Raw genomic sequence first — 22,646 nt, 5'->3', positions numbered from 1 at the left:
ATAACAGAGTTGGAAGGGATCTTGTAGGCCATCTAGTCCAACCCCCGCCCCCGCCCCACCCAAGCAGGATACCCTATAACATTTCTGACAGATGGCTGCCCAGTCTCTTCTTGAAAACTTCCAGTGATGAAGCACCCACAACTTCCAAAGGCAACTTCTGTTCCATTGTTTGATAATTTTCACTGTCAGAAAACTCCTTATTTCTAGGGTGAATCTCTCCTTGATCAGTGTCCATCCATTATTCCTTGTCTGGCCTTCAGGTGCTTTGGAAAACAGATCGACCCCCTTCTCTCTGAGACAGTGCCTCAAATATTGGAACACTGCTGTCATGTCACTCCTGGTCCTCCTTCCCACTAGACATGCCTAGTTCCTGTAACTGTTCTTCATATGTGTTGGAAATGTCCATCTGGGTTCAGTTCCAAGTGGGGGAAATGACACTGGATTTCTTGGAAAGAAGGTTTTTATTGATGAACAGCATCACTGTGTTCTGAGTGGTTGTCAGACTTCCATGGAGCCATGCAGGGATAACTTTGTAGGTTGTCTTTTGAGTCTCAGGCTTGATTGACGCTTGCTAGGTGATGATGTAATGAAAGGGCTTTGGGCAAGTCCTACTATGGCTCTGCCTCAGTGCTGGGTTATGACCGGTATGCCCCTGTATGGGTGTGCTGGTGCCTGCTGGGAGCACCAGGTACCATTCCAGTATGGTGCTCTGGAGGGCCCGCCGGCCCACCCGACCTCCTTACCGGTATTTGAGGTTTTCAGGGCTTCCATGCATGCATACGGCATGTACGGCATCTCCGTGACACTCCACCGAGCAGCTGGACCATCGCAGAGGCGTCGCGGGGCATCACGGGGCGGTAATTACACATGTGTGCACTGCGTGTGTTCATGTAGTGATGCCCAGCCCCATTGCACCAACCCCATTGCACCACACAGGATCCGGAACCCACCACTGCTCTGCCTGAAGGAGGCCCACTGACAAAGGTAGGGGACGGAGTTTCTGCCTCCCTTATAGGGGAAATATTCTGTCCTTTTCATATCTGAATGTAAACCACGTGACCGTGGGGATGCTGCAAATGGTTGTAAGTGTGAAAAATGGTCATAAGTCACTTTTTTCAGTGTCATTGTAACTTTGAATGGTCACTAAGTGAACTGTTGTAAGTCAAGAACTGCCTGTAATGGAATAGGAGATAAGAATCAATGGGACAAATTGTAAAACTTATTTAAAAAATTAAGAATAAAAAAGGGGGGAGAGGGATGGGGGAAGAGGGAAGGGTAAGGGGGGTAATAATTGTAAAACTTATTAAAAATTTTAAGAATAAAAAGAATCAATGGGACAAAGTTTAAGCTGGTTTTTAGTGACTTTTCCATAATCCTCCATTAAAGAATATTTAATGGGGAAAAAAGCACCAAAACATTCTTGTGCATACAAATTAATTCCATATTAAACATGCTAAAAATACAAACGTTCTTTGTAAATCTCATCCTATAAATGTGCAAACATATTTCTTACGAAAAATGAAAAAAAATGAGACGTTTGGTTTATTGGCTAAGGCAGCTTTTTGAGTATGAAACATTAGAAAATCATCTTGGCAACCAAATGAAGCTGTTAATTGGATGATCAACAAAAAATGGTGCAGCAATTTACATGAATATCTTTTAGAATTTGGCCTTTTTTGTACTGAAATATACCTGTTTCATAGCTTTTCTCTTTTTCTCACTTCAAAACAGTAGGAAACTTCTATCAGACCTTTGAGGCTGCAAAGAGCCTCAGAGAATGGTACTTCAGCTGGTTTTATCTTAAATACCTAAACTTCTTCAGCCATGTCCCCATCGCTTGAAACAGTTTCCCACGCTGCTGAATGTCTCCTACCATTAGGTCTTTGTTCCTGGGTTTCAATGAAAATTTTCATTATAGAATAGAATTCTTTATTGGCCAGGTGTGATTGGATACACAAGGAATTTGTCTCCAAATTCCTCAGTGTACATACAAGCAACAAGTCATATAATCTTGAACATAATCATCATAAAATACATTCAACATAAATAATTAAATACAACAATTAGTGTTAGTCATAAGTTAATTAAATAAGTGAGCAACATAAATCATATTAGGATACTAAATAAAGCAATTAATATAAATCATAAGACAAAAACAATAAAGTTATACTCGTAAGATAAGGAAATAGAATAGTAGATAATAGAAAAGATGAGAAAGATAATAGTAATATAGCCCTACTAGGTAATTTGACAGTGTTGTGGGAATTAATTGTTTAGCTTATTTGTCCTACCTTCCTGAATAGTTTTGAAGAATTCTGCCTCATCAATTACATAACAGTTTATAGTTAAGACAGCTGTAATATCTCCTGCAGGGTTTTTTTTGGGGGGTGGAGGTTTTTTGTGGTTTTTTTTCTTTGCTAATCTATCGTTCATTATATTTCTTTCGGGTCTCCTTATCACAGAATCACAAAGCCAGAAAATGCAATATATATGTAGTGGCTTCCACCTGAAATACAACAATCTTAGAGGATCACAAAATACATTTTAATGTAGTAATATTATGATCTCCAACAGTCCAATTGTTGTTCTCATACCTTTTCTATAAAAGCACAAGTCCAAAATATTACATTTTATTTAATAAGGTGTAGTTTAAGACACGTAATATGTTTTGATACAGACTTTAAGGTGTGCATGGTTTAGATAAAATGAGAATCTTTTGATTCCTTATTTCATTCATTCTTTAAAATTCCTGTACCAAATTGATTTACTGTTAACAACTATTTATAAGGCTAATTGTACATATTTTGGTTTCATAAGATTTATTAATTATCAATAGTGTCTTATAATATGGATTTCTGAAAATGCCTTTGATCCAAATCAAATACAATAGCAGAGTTGGGTAATTGGGGGGAGGGTGCTAGGTAATCGTTTGATATATTCTTGTTCGTGCCTTTTTGACTTAGATGCTGTTTTTCTTTCGCTGCTATCGTTTCATAACCAGTAAAAGTATCTTTAATTCCACAAACAATGGAGTTGGGAGTTTTCTTTCTTGGTTATTGATGGAGGCAAGCCTGACACTCCATGTCTAAGTCAGTCATCATATGAACACAATCTCATGCCTATGCAAATCTGCCTGTGGTTATTTAATCATCAGGTAACTAAGTACAAAATGTCCTTCAAAAATCAAGGACTTGGATAAGAAATAATTCTCTGATATTCAAAGTGTAAGTTGAAACACGTTTTAACATGCACTTTTAATAGTGAGAGCTCACAGTGGTGACAATGTTTTGTAAAATATGAATTTCAAACAAGAAAAGCTTGCCTCACAACAAGAAGAATATTTCTCTTAAGATGATCCTTTAATCTTCTCCTCCCTTCTCTCTCTCTCTCTCTCTCTCTCTCTCTCTCTCTCTCTCTCTCTCTCTCTCTCTCTCAGTGGGGGTGGGTGACAAAAATAATGTGGGCCTTCTCCTTTAATTATACTAATTATACTCTTTAGTTCTTTCTCATTGCCTCTAGTACCCAACTTTTAAGGTCTTCTCTTATATTTTTCTCCAATCCACATTTTCCCAGGGAAACATTTTTCACACTTAAATTCAAAATATATTTTTAAATAGGATTTTAATAAACCACAGAAAATATCTTACTTCAAAATCTTATTTACTATCTAGGAAATAAAATTAGGCAATAATGTGGGCCCCTTGGTCTATTTAAAATACTCCAAAATCAATGTTCTAATCTCTTTTGTTGCTTATTTCCAAACAGTAGGTTTTCCTTTAAAATCTTGAACTTACATGAAACTTCTTTCCATGAGAATTGAAGGAAAATCATCCAGTATAATAAAACAATATAATTCTCAAGATACTTGGTATTCAGAAAAGTCATATCAGTTAAATTATTAAGACAAAAAGTGAATGAACAAAATGCAATTTGGGCAAAACTTCCATGGCTATAAAACTCACCAGAAATTGTTGTTTTATGGTCTCATTGTGGGGAACATCTGTATGGAGAATTATGAGAGATCCCAGGTGCTCCCCTTAATCTGGAGAAGAGGTCATCAGCCACACTCTTCAGTTTGTCATTGCTTTCCTAGAAGTCACTAGAGTTTAGTACAGTATTCCAAATGCTATATGAAATATTATGGGAAATAAAAATGTATTTCAAAGCTCTTCATTTCATTCTTTAGATTCTCTCTTCATTTTTGCTTTGACTGATTAAAGTAACCCAGAGCTTTTCTACATGTGAATGGTTGTTCTCATCTACTATGCCAACACTCGTGTGTTGCCCCCACCAGAGAGAACTTTGGGAATGCAATGAAAGCTAATCCAATTAGCTCTGGCAGTTAACTGGCTCAATCCAGGGGAAACATTAAGATAGTGACCTTTTCAATTTTCTTTGGGGCTGTAGGATGGGATTCCTTCTCATTGATGGAAGTACCTCTTATTTGGCCTCCTCTTCTCTGGGGTTCTCCCCACTCTTCGGAAACCAAAGTTACGAACAATAGCATCCATAGGAGGGATTAAAATAGGCAAGATGACCGATGTGGCATCACCATTCAAATCCAACTACGTTTCCCATCTTTTCCATTTAGATCTCCCATTGCAGGTTCAGGCACTTTGGTGTCTTCCCTTGTGATACCCAACCCCAAAGAAGAATTCGACTCTTGCTTCTAATTGCTCTTCTTTCTTCTCCTTACTGTGCAAAGCTAGGACACCCTGCTGAATTAAAGTTCTGAACACCCATCATGGAAATTGCTATCCTCGTTTCCAGTCCATCTCCTGCTTCTCCTTCATCTCTTCTGGTCTCTGCTAAATATTGCTGCCCAGGTTCTGTATATGCAGCCTGCTTTAGGCAAACACATTGGCTGAGTCCTCTGGTTTTGCTGATCCTCCTTTTCATCATGCCACCTGTTGAAATCAGAGAAAGGCATATACCTACCATGGTGCTTATACATGGGGGGGGGGGGCGGTAGGCTGCAGTACTCTGCTCAGGGATGTTCATATGGTGCAGTGAAAAAAAACAACCCAAGATGACAACCATAACAGGTTGATCAAAGTTCCACCCGTTTTCTGTGTGGCACAATGAACATAAAAAAGCAGGTGGAGCTTTAATTGCACTATTGACATTCCAACACTGACATTTTTGCCTATACCTTAGGTACCTTTGACTCTTGCCTTCTTTCAAAGATCTTGCAATAGTGAGAAGCTGTTATTGACTCAGATAGGGGAATGGCCTTTACACCAGTATCCATAAGGAGAGTTCAAGTCTATTTTACTCGTGGATAGAGACGCAATGAACACAATATCATGGGGATACAGCAGGGGGGGGGGGGGAAATACATTGCCAGGAAAAGTTGTACACTGGTTAGATATAATTCTGTTAAGGTATAGATATTGCTAGGTGATAGCGATAATTATTTGTAAGTTAGAATCTTTATCTTTAAAATGTATTTTATGCAAGCACTTTCTGTGCATATACATTATATCTTCTCTTCTTTGAAAATGGCAGTTATCCATTTTGCTGTCTTAAGGTCTAAATGGTATTTAGCAAAAAGTGACAACTCTGAATTTTCTGGGTTAGCGAGGGAATTTCGAGAGCTGAAATCCACATATAAAGTCCCTGCGCCAAGAGCCGCCTTATAAAGTGAATGTTTTTCAGCATGTTGACATGAAAGAGCTTTGACTGCAGCCGAGAAATTAAAAGAAAAATAGGGATGTATTCTCCACACACATTCATATTTGGGTTCAAGCCTCTTTTTCATACATTTCCTTCCTGATCTTAGTACTTTCTGAACATTTTTGTATGTACCAACTTGATTAAAATGAAATGGTGTGATGCTGCAATCTTTGAGACTCTAGTCATTATCCAAGTATGTTCTATGACATCATGTTAATCTGTTGCCTTTTATTAATCCAGGTGTAGGGTTCAGCATCTTGTACAAGCCCTGCTAATGTGCACCTTAAATCTTCGATTACTTTTTTCCAATGGAAAATACTGTACAGTGCTTCCAAATTAAGGTTGTGATGATCAGGGTAGTGATACCACTAGATGGAAGCACTCCCTAATAGTTGCCTAGAGAGCTAGTTTGGGCAGACCTTGAGTGTCAGTCCTGCCTTAGGCAGAGTGACCTTGAGCCAGTCACATTCTCTCAGCCTAGAAAGGAAGCAATGGAAAATCACTTCTGAAAAATCTTGCCAGAAAAGCTGCAGGGACTTGTCCAGGAAGTCTCTGGGAATCAAACATGATTAAGAAAAGTTCTTGACCCCAACATAGCCACCCTACTCCAAATCAGTTTTCCTTAAACTGGGGATCTTCTAGTTGTGCTGCTCTGCAACAACAGTCAACCTGCCTATAAAGGATGAATGTTATAACTCATGCCAGAAGACAAGCAGGTGTCATTTTAAACTTACGGTTCTGGTTTAACAGATCCAATAATTTAGGTCAGCATTCCCCAACCTTTCCAGTTTGGCGGCCCAGCATGGAGGGGAGGGTGGGAAGAGGAGATGGTTTTGGGTGAGTGGGGCTGTGAACGAGCATGTGCCAAGGAGACTGGTTGTGATAGCCCACTGCCTGTTAGTGGACCAGGGCCCACAGGTTGGGGACCCCTGCTTAGGTGAATCAACAAAATCCTAGACCAGTGGTCGGCAACCTTAAACAGTCAAAGAGCCACAAAGGTCCTAACTGGAAGCTCTCCATTCAATTCTGGAGCCGACCAGAAGTCTGGTTCCCTCACCAAAGAGTCTCCTCCTAGCGCAGTGTCCTTTTTCCTCTACCTGTCCTAACCGAAAGCCCTATCAATTGTGGAGCCAACCGACGACAGGGAGCCTTAGCAGAGGGATGAGAGAGCCACATGCGACTCCAGAGCCGCAGGTTGCTGACACCCGTCCTAGACTTACTTTTTGGCAAATCACAAAATGGTTTGCTTGGTTATGCCTTAGCATGTTGTGTGAACCCAATGTTGTTAACTTAGATTCCAGAAAGCTGTGGTTTAATTAGTAAATCAAGATTATGCAACCCATAATTTAATGAGCTAGATGCTGAATCATGCTGAACCAGACACATCATTAAAAGCCAAAATCACAAGAATATGGCTGATTTACTTTAGCCATGTCGTGTGTCCAAAAAGTCAATGATGCTAGGACCGGTTAGTGGATCAAGAAGAAGGGGCAAGCAAAGATCTTGCTGGCTTGATACCATCAAAGCTGATACAAAGATGAACATCTAACAATTGAAAGAAGCTATGTTTGACAGGGTAGCGTGGAGATGTGTCACCAAGAGTCGGACAAGACTGAATGGTTAACCAACTAATTAAGTTTAATGTGCTATGTGAAGCAGGTTTTCATGGCATACTTTGTGATTAATTATGATATATGTATTGTATAATGTGCCAAGTAAAAAGAGCAATAACAAGAACCAGTTAACACAATAAATAGCTATGAAGGAACAAAAAAGGATAATTTTAAGGCTCTCATTAACAAAATAAATTGGTGTTGCTAATAAGTGCTAATAATTTGACATGTCCAATATAAGCAACCCTCAACTTATAATCATAATGATGCCTGGCTGTAAGTCATCAAAATTGCAAAGTGGGTTATCATATGATTGACCCAAATTTACAACCTTTTCTTGCAATAGTTGTTAAGCAAATCCTGCAATTATAAGCAAATGCCATGGTAGTAAGTGTACACCATACTCGTTAAACAAACAAGTTGTTTGTTAGGGGACAGTTTTGTGGGAAACCAAATGTAAATATCAATTTTGGGCAAAAATGTAAAATGCAGTCACATGACTGCAGGAGGCTGCAAACAGCCCCAAATGTGGGCTGGTTGCTGAGCGCCCAATGTGTGATCACGTGATCATGAGAGGGGTTGGAATTTTGCAACTATACCGTAAGCAGCCCCAGGAAGATCTGCTGTAACTTCAAATGGTCACTAAGCGACTGGCTTAGTAATTTGAAGACGATCTGCAACCATTAAAATCAGTGGTGAGTTTCAAAAAAATTTAGAACCTCTTCTGTAGGTGTGGAGTGATTTGTGGGAGTGGCTTGCCAGCCATGTGACTGGGTGCGAGTGGCTTGCCAGCCATGTGACTGAGTGGGAGTGGCTTAGCAGTCATGTGACTGGGTTGGCATGGCCAACTTGTAAAATGTGGTAAAACTCACTTAACAACGCTCTTGCTTAGCAACCAAAATGTTGGCTCAGAAACTCTGGCATTTGAATTTATTTTATTTTATTTATTTTCTTCGAATTTCTAGACCGCCCCCTCTCCCGAAAAGGACTCGGGGCGGTGTACAGTCCACACAACAAACAATAAGTATCAAATACAAATATAAATACAGATATAAATACACATAAGGAGGAGGTTAAAAATTTAAAAAGAACTGTACGGAAGAATATAAATCTGGTTCTAAAAACCCTAAAATCAGTTAAATTTAAAACCGTACCCTATAAATAACCAGGTAAGAATATGTTTCCAGGAGGTAACAGTTGTCACAATTATAATTATGCCAGGCCAGCTAATCGAAACAGGTGAGTCTTCAATTTTTGTCGGAAGGAGCGGAAGTCTGTGGTGGTTCTGATATCAGGGGGGAGGTCATTCCAGAGGGTTGGGCCCATCACAGAGAAGGCCCTACTCCTTGGCGTCGCCCGCTCGCATTGCCTAGTGGACGGCACCTGGAGAAGCCCCTCCCTGTGAGAGCGGATTGGCCGCAGGGATGTATGTGGGAGGATGCGATCCCGCAAGTAACTAGGTCCTGTGCCATGGAGCGCTTTAAAGATGGTAATCAGGACCTTGAAACGCACCCGAAAAACTACAGGTAGCCAGTGCAGCTCGCGCAGGAGAGGTGTTACATGGGAGTATCTAGAGCTCCCCATGACAACCCGCGCGGCCGCGTTCTGGACTAGCTGCAGTCTCCGGGCGCGTCCCAAGGGAAGCCCCATGTAGAGAGCGTTACAGTAGTCTAGGTGAGACGTCACCAGCGCATGAGTGACTGTGCGTAGGGCATCCCGATCCAGAAGGGGGCGCAATTGGTGCACCAGGCGAACCTGGTGGAACGCCCCCCTTGCCACGGCTGCCACATGGTCATCCATTGACAGCCGGGCATCTAGGAGGACGCCCAAATTGTGCGCCCGTTCCACAGGGGGCAATTGCTCGCCCCCTATGGCCAGCGATGGGGTCAGCTGGCTGAACCGAGGCGCCGGTAGCCACAGCCACTCAGTCTTGGAGGGATTGAGTTTGAGTCTGTTGTCCCCCATCCAGACCCTGACGGCTTCCAAACACCGGGACATCACTTCAACAGCCTCGTTGGGGTGGCTCGGGGTTGAAATGTACAGCTGAGTGTCGTCAGCGTACAGATGGTATTCAACCCCAAAACCACGGATGATCTCGCCCAGCGGCTTCACATATGTATTGAACAGAAGGGGCGAGAGGACCGACCCCTGCAGCACTCCACAAGAGAGTGGCCTCAGGGTCGATCTCTGCCCCCCCCCGTCAACACATATTGCCTCCGGTCGGAGAGGTAGGAGCCGAACCACCGCAAAACGGTGCCTCCGACTCCCATCCCCTCCAGCCGGCGCAGTAGGATACCATGGTCGATGGTATCAAAAGCCACTGAGAGGTCTAATAGGACCAGGATAGAGGAATAACCTCTATCTCTGGCCCTCCAGAGATCATCGACCAACGCGACCAAGGCTGTCTCTGTGCTGTGTCCGGGTCGGAAGCCGGACTGGCGTGGGTCTAGATAGTCGGATTCATCAAGGTGACGTGGAAATTGCTGCGCCACCACATTCTCAACAACCTTCGCCAGAAAGGGAAGGTTGGAGACTGGATGATAATTAGCTAGCTCCATTGGGTCAAGCGAAGACCTCTTGAGTAAGGGCCTCACCACCGCCTCTTTCAAGGCAGATGGTAAGGATCCCTCCCCCAACGAGGCATTCACCAGGCCCAGAAGCCAGCCTAACTAAGAAAGAGTTATTGCGCAGGTCATAAAAGTTCTTATCTGAAAATGATTTATTGCGCATGCGTTACACATTCCAGAATTTTTTCTTCTTTGTTCGGCTGCCAGCTTGGCAGACGTAGCTTTCATTATCAAAATGTAACCATTAGTTATTTCTGTTTCATTTACTTTTTATTCTAATTAATAAACAAACTTTAATAATAAAATAAAAAGTAAATGAAACAGAAATAACTAATGGTTACATTTTGATAATGAAAGCTACGTCTGCCAAGCTGGCAGCCGAACAAAGAAGAAAAAATTCTGGAATGTGTAACGCATGCACAATAAATCACTTTCAGATAAGAACTTTTATGACCTGCGCAATAACTCTTTCTTAGTTTAAATCTTGAGTGTCAATTCATTCAGTTCAGGCCTAGCAAACTTTTTAACATCGTGACACCCCTTCTTTTGCTAGTCTGGGCTGACGTCATCAAATCATCAATTAAGGCACATCTTCTTTCGCAGATACTCGTGTTGATTTGCGGCGAGTGGTTTGTTAAGCATGTCTGCAATCTGATCATGTGTAGAAACATATTGCAATTTAACAAAACCTTGCTTAACTAATTGCTTTGTGTTTTGATAACGAATGTCAATGTGTCTGGACCTAGAACCTGTGAAATGTGACTCAGAAATATAAACCACAGATACATTATCTTCCATCACGGTGATTGGTCGAATCGGACGTGTCCAGATATCTGTGATCAAAGCATCAAACCACGTTAGAGAGTTACAAGCATCTGAAACACAAGCATATTCAGCTTCAGTAGATGAACATGAAACAAAACTCTGTTTTCTCACTTGCCAGTAAACAGGACAACCATTTAGGAACATCATGTAACCAGAAGTGCTTTTGCATGACTTCTTGTCGCTCGCCCAGTCGGAATCAGAAAAACAAATCAACTTTGGTTGATCAGTGTGTGTTGGTTCTAGCAATAACTTCATGTGTTTAGTGTGTTTTAGGTATTTCAACAACTTCTTAATGCATGACCAATGAAATTGTGTTGCCTTACCTACGTGTCGTGATAAAAGATTAACACTAAGTGCGATGTCAGGTCTGGTCCAGCTACTAATGTATAATAGTGAACCAATGACTGAACGATAAAGTGTTTGATCCTCGAACTCAGGACTTGGTTCATGTGTTAAGTTGTGAAAATCTGTTTGCATGGGTGTCTTTGTTGTGCTAGCATCTTTCATGTTGCAATGATGTAGAATGTGGTCAATTTTCTCTTCTTGTGAAAGACTAAACCCCTTCTGTGTCTTTTCAATTTGAACACCTAAATAAGTGCTAATGTGTCCTAAAGATTTTAGTGTGAAGTATCTCTGCAAACTTTTAGCAAAAATCTCACTCATTTTCTTATTTGGACCAATATAAACAATATCATCAACATAAACAAGAATTATCTCATATGCATTGTTAGATCTTTTTGTGAACACGCATTCATCAGTTTCGGACTTAATAAAGCCCATTGAATTTAGTTTGTCAGTAAGTCATAAATACCACATTAAACCTGACTGTTTCAGACCATAAAGACTTTTGTTCAGGAACCAGGTATCCCCTTCTTGCTTTCGGAATCCTGGAGGGCTTCTCACGTAGATCTCTTCATCTAGGTCTGCATGTAGATAAGCTGTGTCCACATCAAATTGAAAAACTTCTAAACCAAGAATAGTTGCAGTGGTTAAAGCAATTTTTACACTTTCAGTTCTGACTGTTGGTGAGTAAGTGCTTGTGTAGTCCTCAGGATAACGTTGAGCGAAACCCTGAGCTACAAGTCTGGCTTTGTATAAAGACTCACCATTCGGTTTCTTCTTGATTCTGTAGACCCATCGGGTGCCAATGACTTTCTTGTTTGCTGGAGGTTTTGCAGGTGTGAATACATTAAGTTTCTTTAAACTGTCCATTTCATCCTGCATTGCATCATACCACTTGTCTTGTTCTGAATCAGGAAGCTGTTTGATTTGTGTGAATGTCTCTGGAGGAAGAGTAACGTTGCAAATCAAAGGTAATGGTGACTTTGTCAGTTGCCATGAATAACGTTGTGGAGGGATTCCTTTTGTGGCCCTCTTGGAGCGTCTAGGAGCAACAGACCAGTCTTCTTCTTCTTCATCATCATCATCCTCGTCCTCACGTTCGTCGCTAGCATCAGCATCCACGGCTTGCGAAGACGGAACATCAGTTTGTGAAGAACTGGTAGAAGGAATATCTGCCTGCGAATTGCCATCAGGCTGCGTGGCATCTGGAACACCATCTCTAGGAAAATAAACTTCAGGATCATTGGAATGAATCCTGGACCAGTCAATGTCTTCCTCAAAATTAGCAGATTGTGAAATGACAATCACATGTTTAGTATCAATGAATTTGTACCATTTTGAATTATCATCAATACCCATAAATCTTAGTCTCTTTGATACTATACCTCCCTTTCTTCTTTGACTTAAGGGAGTGTTCACCATAGCATATGAACCAAAAATATGGAGGTTCTTGAGATCGGGCTTGTAGCCATACAGCATGTAGAAAGGAGTTTGATTGATTACACTGCTCCAAGTACGGTTGACAATGTAATTTGCATATTTGATTGCTTCACCCCAGTATGCGTTACTGAGATTGGCATCTTCTAGAAGACAACACATCATGGTTTGTAGAACCCCTTGTCTTCTTTCTACGACTCCGTTATGAGCCGGTGTATATGGAGCAGATGTCTGATGAAGAATTCCATTCTTACGCATCCAGTCCTGGAAACGCTGAGACATGAATTCTGCACCACGGTCACTCTGGATTCTGGCGATGCGAACTTGGTATTGTGTAGAAACAAACGCTGCAAAGTCCTTAAAGATCTGAAAGGTCTCAGATTTCTCTCTCATAGGATATACAAATCCATATCTAGAATGATTATCTACAATTGTTAAAAAATACTTTCTGCCACCAAGTGTTGGTGGGAAAGGACCCACTATGTCAGTGTGTACCAAATCAAAAATGCGTGTTGACAGGCGTGTAGCGTGTTTGGGAATTGCAGCCGCCTTGGATTTAGCCTTTTTGCAAACCGCACAATCCAAAAACACCTTACACCCCTTTAGATCCAAACCTTTTGCGAACTCCGGCATCTTTCTAAGAACACGGAAACTGGCATGCCCCAATCTTCTGTGCCACTTGTGAATACACCTGGAATGTAAAGGTTTACCAGTTAGTGAATTCTCAACATTAACAGTTTCATGAGGACCCTCAGGCTTGCTCTGAGCAATCTGTTTCTGTTTTGTCTGTTTGTTGGCTTTAGGAGCCTTTGGCACAGTAACACTTTCTCTCTCTGGGACAACTCTCTCTGGGTCTACGTTGTGCCTTTTTGGAGTTTGCATACTTGCCTGTGCTTGCCCTTTAGGCTTTGGCTTTAAGTAATAAACACCACCAATCAGCATGGTTTCAGCAACAATATCTCCATCTTTAACTAAGTAACTTGTTTTTTCGAGGTGGTGAATCTGGAACTTTAAATCTCTAGACAAGTGACTTTGACTAAGCAAATTACTGGTTGCTGAAGGTATATAATAAACATCAGGGATGTGTGTATCGAGCTCTTCAATGTAAACAGTTCCTTTTCCCATGACCTTGCAAGTGTGGTTGGTGAAGGAATACAATTCTCGATACTCGGGCTCTGGTTCGCCCATCTCTGTGAAAAGTTCCCTTCTGTGGGTAACGTGCACAGCTGCTCCACTATCTAAAGTCCACAAAAGACGTCTGTCGAACTTTGGATCAGGTTGTGGAACGTTGGTTATGGCCAGTGTCACAAGTGGAGCTTGTGAATCACGCCTTGGACCACGACGACCTTGTCTTCCGCCTCTACCTCTGCCTCTGGAATCTGTTCCTCTGGGCTGGTACGTGGCGGGAGCTGGAACTCGTTGGGGACAATCCCGGGTGTCATGTCCCACACGGTTGCAGGTGTAGCATTTTGGCATCCTTGGAGCGTAGCCTCTTCCTCGGAAGGGACGTCTGGCTGGAGCCTTTGATGCTGGAGGTCGTTGCAGATGTGGTGTAGCTAACCTGATAGCTTCGTCTTCCACTAAAAGTCTGCAAACGTGGTTAACTGTGCGTTGAGCAATAGGCACGTAGTTAATCTTTGCAACAGCATCTTTCCATTCATAATTCAATGAGTTAATGATGATGCTAATCATTTGGATATCATCGATTACATGGCCATTTTGTCTCAATTCACTTCTCATTCTTTTCAGTTTGGTCAAATGTCCACCAATTCGTTCACCAGGTTTCAACTTCGAACCATGGAACTCAGACATGAGCAAACATGAAGATTCAATTGAAACGGGCCTGTAGCAATCTTCCAAAATAGCCCATATTTCTTGGGCAGTTGCATCAGGTGGAAAGATACCTTGGATCTCAATTTCCATTGACATGAGTAAAGTTGTGATTGCTCTGTTTTCGAGATCTCTCATTGCAGGCGTCCAGGGCTGAGGGGGAGGATTAAAAACCATGGAATGTGTGCCTTCTCTTCGAAGCAAGAGCGCAATTTCACTGACCCAGGCTTTATAATTCTCTCCTGACTCCTTTAATTTGGACTCACCAGTCAAGGGGGTGACTGTGAATACCTGCTGAGGAATGTGCATCGGAACAATTTGTTGCTCTGGTTGCAAATCTGGTTGTTGAACCAGGGGATGCTGGGGTTGCATCATTGGCCTTTGCGTGGCAACATCAAATTGGCTTCCTCGAATTTGCCTTTGGCTTTGCCTTTTTCCATCTAGGGAGGATTCGACACCGCCAGGGGGTGTTGAAGACTTAACCTTTGGAGGCAAAGTTTGGGCTTCTGTAAAACTCATAGACAGATCTCTAAAAATCTGGTGCAACTGCTTCATCTTTTGCTGTAATAATTTTTCTCCGCCAGCAGATGGCAGTGCAGCTTCACTTCTTGGCTGCAGCCCTCTATACATGGCCGGAAGTTCAATGGGCTCAAAGGGATCACGTGACCTCGGTGACGTGTACATATCTCTTTGTTCTGATTGACCTAAGAACTTCTCTGTGGGGTGTGTCTTAGGCTGTTGTTTTGAAGAAAAGATGGCGTCCTCAGGCATTTTGGGAGTGGGGGAGCTCCTCCTACTTCTCTTCATTTCGTTAAAGCATTCTCTCGCCTCCCTAGTATATTTTTCAAAAAGCTTTAATCGATATAGATAGCTTTGCATTTCTTCCTCATCATCTGGGAAGATTTCATAAACTTTGCTTTCTGCGTGGGAGGATTTTTTAGAGACATTTATGCCGGCAGTTGCCGTTTAGACTTTTGCCATTCATTAATTGTATCTTGATAATCTGCAAGGGTCTGGGAATGGAGTGGCTCTGGCAGAGTGGGAAGTTTTGGCTTGGCCCCCCAAAATTCATAATCTCCTGGAGATATTTTAGAAGGAGGAACCACTGACCTCGTTTCGTGGATGTCGCGTCCTGTAGCTCCTTCCCCCACATCTGGCTCGGCACCTGAAGGAATTTGTTGTTCCTCTGTGTCTGAGGGAATGGATTCTTTGTCAGAAGAAGCTGATCCGTCTGTGCTTGCCCCATCTTTCTTTTTCTTTTTTTTCTTTTTATCCGACATTGCTAATTAGGCTTAGTCGGTTATCTTTAGATAGCATGAAGGGAAAATACAGCCATAAATTGTAGCCATCTCAGCTGGTAAGTTGTCAACCATCCTCTGCTACCAAGTTGTCAGGGGAAAAACGCCCTGGGGAAATCTGAGATCAATGGACCGAGACTGATTCCCTTCCGCATATCTTTTGAGATATTAAAAAATAAAATAAAAGTCTTTGACAAGTATATTCTAATTAATAAACAAACTTTAATAATAAAATAAAAAGTAAATGAAACAGAAATAACTAATGGTTACATTTTGATAATGAAAGCTACGTCTGCCAAGCTGGCAGCCGAACAAAGAAGAAAAAATTCTGGAATGTGTAACGCATGCTCAATAAATCACTTTCAGATAAGAACTTTTATGACCTGCGCAATAACTCTTTCACCTCCCAGGATGCCAGTACCAACCAGGAGGGACACGGGTCCAATGAACATGTGGTGGGTCACAGCCGTCCACGCAACCTGTCTAAATCCTCGGGGGCAACAGAGTCAAACTCCTCCCAGAGTGGATTCACAAGACTCGCTGTTGACGGCCCGTCCAGACCACTGGAGGGGGCCCATCCGCTTCGGATCTGAGCGACTTTGTTCTGTAGATATTCTCCAAACTCCTCTGCTCTTCCCTGTAAGGGTGCCCCCTGCGTCTTCTGAACCAAGAGGGAGCGGGTCACCCTAAACAGGGCGGCAGGGCGGTTATCCGCAGATGCAATAAGAGCGGCGCAATGTCTACGTTTGGCCGCTCTCAATGCCACAAGGTAGGTCCGTAAATAGGCTCTTACCTGTGTTCGGTCAGACTCGGAGCATGAGGACCTCCACCTGCTCTCTAGACGTCTTCTATGGCGCTTCATCACCCTGAGCTCCTCGGTATACCAAGGTGCCCGGGTGAGTCGCTGCCGTAGGAGAGGTCGCAAAGGCGCAGCCCGGTCCAAGGCCCCAGCGTCGCCCTATTCCAGGCGGCCACTAGGTCCTCCGACCGAGCACGGGTCAGGGCTACAGGTAATGGCCCAAGCTCCGTCTGGAACCTATCTGGTTCCATCAGGCGCTTGGGGCGGTACCAGCTTGGATGAACTGGCTCCGCCTCCTCACGGTGGGGGGTAGCGCCAGGGAAGTCTAGCCGGAGACCATGACAGGGAGGTAATATCTAAATCCCCTATTCCCAGATCACTTGTCCACTGCTCAGATACAAAAACAAGGTCCAGTGTGTGACCACCTTCGTGTGTGGGGCCCTGAATTAGTTGGGTCAGGCCCATGGCTGTCATGGAAGCCATGAACTCCCAAGCTACCTCGGATGCTGCTCCCGTCGATGGCAGGTTGAAGTCCCCCATAAGTAAAAGTTTGGGGATCTCCACCGCCGTCTCCGAGATCAGCTCGAGGAGCTTGGGCAGGGCTGCTGAGGAGCCAAGTATACAATCAGCAAACCCCACTGCCTCCCTGGGCCCCATTTCACACCAAGTGACTCACACCCGGATATCTGAGGAACAGTGAACTCCCTCGGCTCTAGACCATCCCGTATAACTACCGCCACCCCTCCACCCTTACCCAGGGCCCGAGGCTGATGGAATGCATGGAAACCTGGTGGGCACATTTCCACGAGGGGTAAACCACCTTCGCGACCCAACCAGGTCTCCGTTATCCCTGCAAGGTCCAGCTCCCCCTCGGAGATCAACTCATTAATGAGGGGGGCCTTATTGGTCACGGACCTTGCATTGCAAAGCATCAGCCGCAGGCCCTGTCTCTGTAGTTCCCGACCACCTAGGTTGCGGGGGTTGGTACAAACGACCGGGCGTAGCCAGCAGCCACGGTCTCCCAACCGACCTTGTGATCTTCTCTTGTCCTCGCATCCCCCCTCCCCGCGACCGTTGCAATAAAACAACCCTCTACTGGAATAGCTTGTTCCCTCACACACACACACACCCCATTCCGCTCACTTCCCTCCTGGACTCACCTGTTCGTCTGGCACTGGCTTCCTTTCTGGCCTGGTTATCCCCCCCTCCCTTCCCAGAACCCCCTAAAAACAATATAAAACATTTAGCTAAATAGCCCCTCAGCTTCCTCTTCTTCCACCTCTCGGGGTTCACAAGCATGCAAGTCTTAAAGCTGTCAAGTTACAAGACTCTTGCACCCCTAACCCTTTAGGGAAAAAAACCCCAGGGATGTTCAAACTTGACAGCTTTAAGACTTGTGGACTTCAACTCCCAGAATTCCTCCTCTCGCTCTTCATCTTGATGATGTGCGGACGGGCGGGGGGAGGGAGCTAGAACCAGTTCTAAACGGCACTTTAGATTTGTGGAACTCTTCTATAGAAGAGGTTAGAACTGGCAGGAACCCACCCCTGATTAAAATAGATAAATAGATTGGCATAATAGAACTTGGATCATCATGAGATTAATCATCAATAATAGTTTGGGTTTTTTGGGGGGGAGCTTTGTAAAGAAATAAACATCAAATTTACTTTCTGTCCTTTTTCTTTTACAGCTGAGAGTATCTTCAAATCTCACTAACCAACTCCTCTGCTTCAGATCTTTAAATATTTGCGGTCCACCTCTAGGTCACTGCACCACTCCTGTTATTCCTATAAGGTATGGCCCCACATATAAAAGTTACCTGAATCCATTCTGAATTAGTACACCTAGCAGCTACAGGTAACATGGCCAGGGTGTCACCTGCATAGATTTACTTTATCTGAAGACAATTATCTCAGCCACAGGTAAATCTAAAGCAACAATTCTCACAGTACATTTCTCTGAAACCATTTTTGAGATTTTCCCTCCACTGGCTTTTTTTAAAACAGCTGCCAGCTTTTCCCACAATATTACTGAATATAAATAGGTCCTGAGGTAGTGTAAAATGTTAGGTATAGCTATCTAAGAAAAAGATTTTGTTACTATTCTTACTAACAATGAATTTTCTGCCCTCCCCTTTGGGAGAAAAAAAATTGAAAAGTTATTTGTTCATAACTCCTCAATACCTGTTGACTTATAAAACACTAATATAAATCAAATTAGCGTCTGAACTCCTGCAATAATAATCATTAATATCTAAGGACAAGATACGGATTAAAAATATTGTATTGAATGTAACATTTTCTGTGTTCCACAATTATCATTTCAGATTCTTCTGAAACCAGTTTTATTGTCTTTCTTTGTTCAATTATTGCTTGTATTTTTTTTCTTGTGTGAAAAATAACCCACAGCTTGCTCCTAATCATATTTTGCTTTTATTCTATTTTTGGAACACCCTTCATGCCTTCATACACTGTATAGCTGCTGCCTGACCCTCCTACATCTAGTATGGAATTGTAAACCTCAATTACTGGTTTTAAAAACAAAGCCAACTACATTTCCTTACTGTTTTATAGGAAAATATGAAAAAATGGATCTGATTTTAAAAATGAAAAGGTTGAAAGCACAGGATGGTCATTCTTTCCACATTTCCCCTCAAATCTGTGTCCATTCTTCTTACATTCCCATGCTAGAGAACCAAATGACTCTTCCTTTATCTGTAAATTCAGACTTCCTCTGGAGGATGAAAACAATTGCCAGGTGGTAACACAACTACTGCATCTCTTTTCTTTGGAAACTTTTTTTTTATAACTTCCCTGTTTTGCTATCAGTTCCCCATGCGGCCTTCAGTTTCTCCTTCTTGTCTGGAGACATTAAGAACAACACATAAATGTCTCTAAAAAAGATTTGTAGAGCTGTATGATATTAAGAATGTTTATTTGGAAAGCAGGATCCGTTTAGCAACACTTCAGATTGGGTCATGTCTTCTCTTCCCCCCAATTTTTATACTTTTTCAGATAAGCACTTGAGCTACTAAAATTATAGCAGATTACAAGGAAAGCCAGTAAGATTTAGGACTTCTAAACAGAAAGTGACTAACAAGAGGACCCAGACAAGTAAACCTTATGATTATTTGGAGGATAATGGTTACAAATGTGATCTCTATATGATGTCTATAATGTTTGATATTGCCAATTGATTATAGAGAAAACTGAATGGAGGGTTTAACTAAGTAATGCACATTTTTAAAATAAGGATAAATGAAGACGATGGCAAATAGGATCTAAGAACAATAGTCATAATTATTGTGTGTATAAGATTTATTATCTGTACTTAAAAAAGATTGTACCCAGACCGTACACTGTTATTGTAAATATAGAAATTTCATATACAACCCAAGAACATTGTGCAATAAATAATAATAATAATAATAAGAAGAAGAAGAAGAAGAAGAAGAAGAAGAAGAAGAAGAAGAAGAAGAAGAAGAAGAAGAAGAAGTAGAAGTAGTAGTAGTAGTAGTAGTAGTAGTAGTAGTAGAAGAAGAAGAAGAAGAAGAAGAAGAAGAAGAAGAAGAAGAAGAAGAAGAAGAAGAAGAAGAAGAAGAAGAAGAAGAAGAAGAAGAAAAAGAAAAAGAAAAGACACAGGGCCCATGTTTATAAAATTATGCACAGTATGGAAAATGTGAAGAAAAAGAAGTATTTGTCCCTAATGTGCATACTAACTTAGGACCACCTATTAAAAATGAAATGTGAGATGGCTAAAATGAAGTAATTCTGTACTCAGTGCTTAGTTAAACTGCATTTTGATACCATGAGAGTTGGCGATGGCCACTAATGTTGGTAATGTAGGTACAAACCAGACACATTCACGGAGAAGTCCATTTGCATTGGTTATTAAGTCCATAATTGATTGACTATTAATTGCCATCGTTATTTTTGATTCCTAGTGGCCACATAAACTTTATCCATGACAATCTATCTTTAATCTGATCTGAGTCCATTCACTTTGTTTCTGGTTGTCCTTTCCTAGAGAACTGGGTCTTTCTATAATGTGTTCAAAGTAGGCCAAATAGCCTGGCCCTTTGCGTTTTATGTAAGAACTGTTCTGCTTGAGCGTTTTGCATAGGCATCTTTTTGGCATGAACGGTAGGGTGGTGCTTTTATTTGTATGCTAGTCAGCTAGATGGTGACATGATAATTGCCATCTGAATTTCCATGATAACACTTTTCCTCAATTTAATATGTCAGTGAAGTTCACTGACTATTACTTTCTGACTCATCTGTATTCTTTCCATTCTGGCAAGCTCCCAATCTCAGTCTTTGGTTTTTGCTTTTGTATCACATAACAAATGCTTTAGCCATGATATCGTGTCTTACAAGCTACTGTACATGCATGCCCTGTCAACCAGGATAAGCTTCTTTATAGTACTCAAACAACATTCAGGAGGATTCATTCATTCATTCATTCATTCATTCATTCATTCATTCATTCATTTATAATATTTAGCTTATTCAAAGAAAATTAAAATGCAAAACACCAAAATATATAAAAAGAAAAGAAAAAACACAATAAGCAAGACATTAAAAAGAAAAGGTGTCTTTGAAAAAAATATTAACACATATACACCTAGAAGCCTCCCTAGTTGAATGCTGATTTATATAATACAACAATGTTAGTTTTCTACCCCCTGCAAAACAGGCCAAAAGAATTTTAAAGTACCAACTAAAATACTAAATCAGTTTACAAACGGTTAGGCTGTCTTCTATATACTTTATTAATAACAATATAGTTAACGGGGAACACAATAATAATAAAAATATATAAAGGTATAAAAGTAATAAAAATTCTTATTAATAATAGAAGAGGGACAAGATTGAAATTCCAAAACCCTCTGTTAATGAACTGTTTTGAAATCAACTTGTAGAAAATTTACCATGGCTTCAATCCCAGATCATTCCCAAAATTAACTCTAATTGGTCCTGGAGCAAATATCCATGTTTGTTTCTTAATGCCATCTCTTATCAGTTGCTAATTGATTAAATACAATAAGACCAATCTCGAAAACAATCTATCTTCCCCAAAAAAGTCAGATGAGATTGTTTCCCAATTAAATGTAGATGTTCATGCCCCACTCTGCTTCAAAACCTCTAAAAAGGATCTATTTACCCCTTTCCACCTAGAGGGTTCTCTACTATTATATAAAAACATAGGATTAAACTTAAATTAAAAATAAAAATTATACACAAGATAAAAGACATAAATGAAACCAAATGCTGCTATTCAATTAAAAGATGGGGAGGGCACAGCAGGATGAGGGAGAGGTGGGATCTCTTGTTAATCTATCAACCACCCCCGCTGTGATGCTCCCCCATTGGAGTCCCAAGCTAACTGGCAAATCTAGGTCTTCTGGGAATATCAGGAGGCTTGGAACCAACCTCCCTCCATGGGGGCGGAGGGGGGGTAAGATGTTCTGACAGAAAAGGCTCCTCTCCTGGACCACTCCAGGTTTCCATTTTATGTCCAAACCTGCTTAGCTTTAGTGGGAAGAGATTCCAGGTGCATGTGACTGGCTCTCATAAATTATCTCCCACACCACTAATATCATCAAGACAAAGGGAAATAATCAGACTAGTCTCATCCCTCAGTCAAAGTTGAAACAATTTATAGGAGCATTAGAGCTAAGGGCCACAACTATCAGAAAGGGGAACAAGAGCCTAGCAACTGCTATTCAAACAGAAAGTGTCATTATGACCTGAACAGTATAAAATGTTGGCTTTGTTCTCAATTTCTAACGCCTGATCTTCCTCTTCATTTTCTCCCTTCCCTTTTTTGCTTGTATACTTACCAGTAGTCGTGGGATCTAATCTTTCCTTCCCCACCATTACCACACTATGATATCATTACAGCGAAAGGGATAAAACTATGTGTATGTAGACTTCTTTTCATTTTGTCTCCTGCCTCTAATTTATTTTACCGATTGCAGGACTTCTTTCTCTTTTATGGCACTGAGCCCAATGTTGTGCGCCTTGAAAGGGAATAGAATAGATGGGGATGCTGGGATGCAAGAGTTCTTTTGTGAGAATATAATAGGAAGTCCTACAGATTGATGTGGAAAAAAAACTGTGGGTCTTCAATTGTTTTAGTCTCATGAGCAAACTTGGATTTAAATTAGAAGGAATCAGATTCCTCACTGAGAATGTTTCCTATATTATACTTGAATAAATTTTGCAGATGTCATAGGGGAACTACAGCCCTTGACCTT

The 22,646-nt window shown here is 41.6% G+C and overlaps 1 protein-coding gene across 1 annotated transcript in view; it reads right to left on the bottom strand.

Annotated features, from left to right (window-relative positions):
• The window catches only part of ABHD6 (abhydrolase domain containing 6, acylglycerol lipase), a 74,813-nt gene that overhangs the window by 33,732 nt on the left and 18,435 nt on the right, over positions 1–22,646 (bottom strand). The window lies entirely within an intron of this gene.

The sequence above is a fragment of the Natrix helvetica genome (assembly GCF_964273705.1).
Source record: "Natrix helvetica genome assembly, chromosome: 1".
Taxonomy (NCBI): Eukaryota; Metazoa; Chordata; class Lepidosauria; order Squamata; family Natricidae; genus Natrix; species Natrix helvetica.
This window is presented reverse-complemented; position numbering and strand designations above follow the sequence as displayed.